The 5085-nt window shown below is 35.2% G+C and overlaps 1 pseudogene; it reads left to right on the forward strand.

Annotated features, from left to right (window-relative positions):
- The first annotated feature begins 4134 nt into the window (after nucleotides 1-4134).
- On the forward strand, nucleotides 4135-4792 carry LOC148876959 (low affinity inorganic phosphate transporter 1-like; annotated as a pseudogene).
- The last annotated feature ends 293 nt before the right edge of the window (nucleotides 4793-5085 follow it).

Below are 5085 nucleotides of genomic sequence, written 5' to 3' on the forward strand. Positions count from 1 at the left end.
CCTATATATTTAAAAACCAATTGAAAATATTCAATCACAATTGAGAGAATTTTTTTTTTCAATATCAAGGTTTAAAATATAAGAAAAACAAATAACACCAAAAGGCAATTTTAAGATCCATATAAATATTTCAAAAATTTTCAAATAAATCCTGAAAAATACAATAAGTTTTAGGTTACTATATAAACAAGGGTGTGCACAAAAAAGAGACATACTTTAATAATATCCTGCATTTCCACTCAATCCCTGTCAAACGTTTCATTCTATTAGGCTCAGCTTGGAACAAATACAAATATATAAGGTGCAAAACCTCCTATTTTGTTATTTTGTATGTATTTGATTATTTGCACTGTACATATTTGTATTTATGCTCTTTTTAAACTGAGCTTTTAACAATTAATATGTGTGTAAATATCCATAAATAGGAGAATTAGCTATACATTCATTGGTCATTAGGTTCCTCTACTTAAAAGGCTTATGCCTTCCATGTTTAGAATCTTTCCGTCGGCAAAAAATATGAAAATATGAATAGAAAGTTAGAAACTGAAAGGTCTTTTAATGAAAAAATAAGATAGTCCAAATGCTTTATTTAGCGAAACAAACTGAACTGTCCAAAGCTCTTGATCCCTGTAGTTGAGTTGATCAATCGGCAATTGGCAGAGTTCAAATCAGCCCCCCACAACGTTCCACAGCATATTCCTGCCATGTATTGGAAATATCTCCCGATCATGACATTATCATTTCTGATATTATCATTGGGAGATGTTCCCAATACATGACCGAGATGTTCTGTGGGACATTGTGGGGGACAATCTTGTGGGGGGCTGATTTGATCTTCAATTGACATCTCTCCTAAGATTGAAATTGAGGCTGAGACACAGTAGGATTGACACACGGAACTGCACCCTAACTATCTCCTGACTCCGATGTTCCCGCTAACATCTACTGACCCACTAACCATCAAAGTACCAGAAAAAAAAAATTGCTTCAAAGGCCCATTCCAAATTGGACCCATATGGCCATTAGTCTGGTCTAATAATCATGAGATTAGATTGATAATGAAATTATGCAATTATAATCAAATTTAAACTGGGTCAATTGGCATTTTAACTGGTTCTTTCCAACAAAGACGGAGTTCGAACCCCAGTACCATCAACTTTGGGAAGGAGGGATTATAAGTGTGGTGCTATATATGCCTACTCAAACAGCCCCTGTTTAAAAGAAAGAAAGAAAGAAAAAAGAATGAATGAAAGGAAAGAAGCCCTGTTAGGGTTTTCGGACATATCATCAACAAACACCACATAAAAAAATCAACCTACCTAATACTGGCCCAATTAATTTGCATATAGGAATTGAATTACCGTACAATGGGTCCCAAACCTTTGAATATGTGAAATACAACAAAAAAGTTAAAGCAGGACATTTTCAAAGGTCGTACTCCTACGTAGGGTTGTAAAATGACGACCCTTTAAACAAAACTATTATAAGCTAAGCTTGGAAAGAATATAAATATAAGGTTGTAAAACCTTATATTTTGTATGTATTTATATAATATATTTGTATTTATACTCCTTCCAAATGGAGCCATACCATACGTACAAAGTTACAAACTATGTTAATTTAAATCAGATTACGTTAGGGTGGCTCCATATTCATTCCAATTACAAAAGAAATCCAACTCATCAGGTCTATTCAAATCAGGTTCTAGATTTGAATATTTTTGGTAGAATAGTTTTAGATTTGAATTGGGACAATTGATACCATTTACAGCCCTTGTCCTATGGTTTGAAATCTAAGCTTTTGGTTGCAAATATTTAGAGAGTTATGATGATGAAGTCCCCATTAGGAAAATATGATTAGCTATCTCTAAATTAATGGAAATTTGAGTATTGAAAACTTTGGAACAAGGTATCTAACCTCCCAGTCCAACACCCCAAAGAGGACCCATTGGACGCGGGTCATATGGAAAGATTGAGGAGGGGTAACATGCACATTCTTCTTTTGGAGGGGCAGTGTATAGCAAAAGAGAGAATAGACCTTAGGGACCCATTCTACTGGGACCGAGGGCCCACCTACCAAGCCCAACCTTGTATAAAGGCATTCTCAAAACTTTCAGAAGACAAAACAAGACTTTGGATCTCTTGTTCACAAGAACTCTATACATGTCTACCTATAATATACTATTCCTATGCATATTATGCAGGAAAATGAAATGTTCTTCATGTGTATCTACGATGTTATATGGATACGTGTGGAGAGAATTCTTATGGGCAGGAGATCCGGATTCACAAAACAAACCTCCACCTCCAAACACAATCCAATTTCAAGAGGCAGAGAATGAACAAACAGTAATGTGTTAAGTGCCTTGACCGCGAGTCCCCGACAGAATCAGACATACATCTCTCTCTACTCTCTAGTCTATTCTCTCTTCAGAGAGAGAAAAAATAAAATAAAGAATATCTCAACTACTTTTTTTTTTTTTTTAATTTGTGTAAGGCACACTTATACTGGACTTTCTGGTAATGGTAGTTGATGCAAGCCCTGTTGGGTGTCGCTCGGATTCTGGCTTCCAACTTGTACTCACTTTCTTGTACCACCAAACGCAAGATTTAGGGTGAACATAGGTCGTCGATTTGATTCAGTTGTAACGTAAAATCTGAAACCTATTTTGTGGGGGCCGATTTCAGGTTTTTGGTATCAAAACCTACCCTAACAAGATCTTCAAATAAATAATAGATAAATCCAAATTTGTTTTGTTTGTATTCAAATCCAAATCAGATATTTATCCAAATTAAAGCTTACCAAATTCCGGACCATTCTTGATGAAGGATGATATTGTTATTAGTAAGGCTTCGTTTAGTGTTGCGTCTGAAAATCAATCTAAAACCTGTTTTTAGATCCGAAATTTTAAGTTTGTAGTCAAGCACTTAATGTGCTTAATTGAGAGGTGTGTAAAAGATATAAATGTTCTCAAAGAAATTTTAATATTACATGTTTTTGTCCTTCATGTAACTCGAATCAAACACTCACCGTGACATAACGAAGCTCCACCGCCACCACCGTTGCTCTCTCTCTCTCTCTCTCCCTGTCTTCCCGTCACTGCGGATGCAAGTTCTAACGGCGGCGGTTCCTTCTCTATCTCCCCCTGTCTTCCCATCACCACCGTTGCAACTTGCAGCAGCAGCAGTTCCTCTCTCTCTCTCTCTCTCTCTCTCTCTCTCTCTCTACTATCTTCTCACCAGTTGCAACAATGGTTCGGTGAGTAGTAATAATATTGTTATTATTAATTATAAATTATTTGTATTAATTATTTTAACTTTTTTTATTAAACATTACTAATTATTAATTATTTTTATTAACTAGTAATTTGTTATTATTCCATTAATTTTTAAAATTTATTTTAATTTTTATTTTTGTAAATTATTAGTTATTAATTATTTTAATATTTTTATAGTCATTAATTATTTTTTAAATTTTAATAATTTCATTTATTAATTATTAATTTATTGTTTTTTATTTGTATTGTTTCAATGTTATTTTGAGGTTGAAAATTATTTTTTATAAGATAATGTAAATTGAACTCAACATTTCCAAATAGTATGTTCTAGGGGTAAAATAATAAAATCAGTAAATTTTAGGTAATAAAGGATTAATCCAACACAAACAAATTTAGGGATTCAGAACCTCTAAAAAGTAAAAAAGTACATATGCTTATTTTCAGATTTGAGACAAAAAATATATTTTCAACTTTTCAGATATGAAATTTAAGATTTATCAAACGCCATCTAAGTTTTGGTTGAACTGCTTAATTTAGAAAAACACTGAAGTTGAAAGCCTTTTTTTTTTTTGCTATAAAATAATGTATCCTTACTCGTATCATAACAATTAGATTAACAACATGATTTGCTGCCTGCCTTTATTATTCTTTGCTAGCTTGATATGATGTGTGTCATCCCAATTATATTACTGATGATGGGTAAATCTAGAGACTATGGCAACTTGGTTTGGTCTAGATTGAGTTCTCACATCCTGTGAACCCGCTAATAAGAATGGACCACATTGGTATTTTGAATCTATGATAATGTTAACAGACGTTTAAAAGAAACTTGGTTGAACTGGAAGAATAAATCAGAAATGACTTTTCCTCTCAAAGTTGTTTTTTACTTCAAAGCTTTGTTTTGGAAGTACTCCAAAAGGCGTAATGGCAATTTTCTCTCTCTTTTCTGCATCTGGCATGGGTTCAGCACCAGTGATGACTACCCACTTTCTGCCACGATTATGTCCGAGTATTGCCAACAAGAAGACTCATGGTGTCTTCATTGTTGTCGTCTTCACAATGCAAGGATTTGGGATCTTAGCTAGTGGGATGGTTTCGATCATCATCTACTGCCATCAAGGCCAAGTACCCCTCTCCAAATTACGAAATTGATGTCGATACCTCAACTGTCTCACAAGCTGATTACATATGGCGCATTGCCTGCTGCTCTGGCTTACTACTGGCGTATGAACATGCCCAGCCAAGATTGGTCGGTACACATCCCTTGTCGCCAAGAATGCAAAGCAGGCTGCATCCGACATGTCCTAGGTCTTGCAGGTTGAGATTGTAACCAAACAGGAGAAGGTTGAGGACAGCGGAAACTCGTTTGGCCTCTTCTCTCCAAGGAATTTCTTCGTCGCCATGACCTTCATCTGTTGGATATCGCATTTTACAGCTAGAATTTGTTTCAAAAAGGACATCTTCAATGCAATTTGGGTGGATCCCCCTGCAAAGACGATGAACGTCAGTCACTAAAGAGGTCTTTAGTGACATTCACGGTGGCTGTCATCACTCTGTGCAGTATTGTTCCAGGGTACTGGTTCACAGTGGCTTTCATCGACCGAATGAGAAGGTTTGTAATTCAACTGATGGGTTTCTTCTTGAAGACTGTTTAACCCATTGAAATCCTATTTGCATGCCCAAAACAAGGGTTAGGGCTTGAGGAGTACTTGTACTTCCAAAAAAAGCCCTGAAATGAAGAACAACAATAAGTTGAGGAAAAGAAGAAGTGTCATTTATAGTGTGACTTGAACTCAGATTAATTAATA

The sequence above is a fragment of the Nelumbo lutea genome, chromosome 1, assembly GCF_056320005.1.
Source record: "Nelumbo lutea isolate HS-2025 chromosome 1, American lotus-T2T, whole genome shotgun sequence".
Classification (NCBI taxonomy): domain Eukaryota; kingdom Viridiplantae; phylum Streptophyta; class Magnoliopsida; order Proteales; family Nelumbonaceae; genus Nelumbo; species Nelumbo lutea.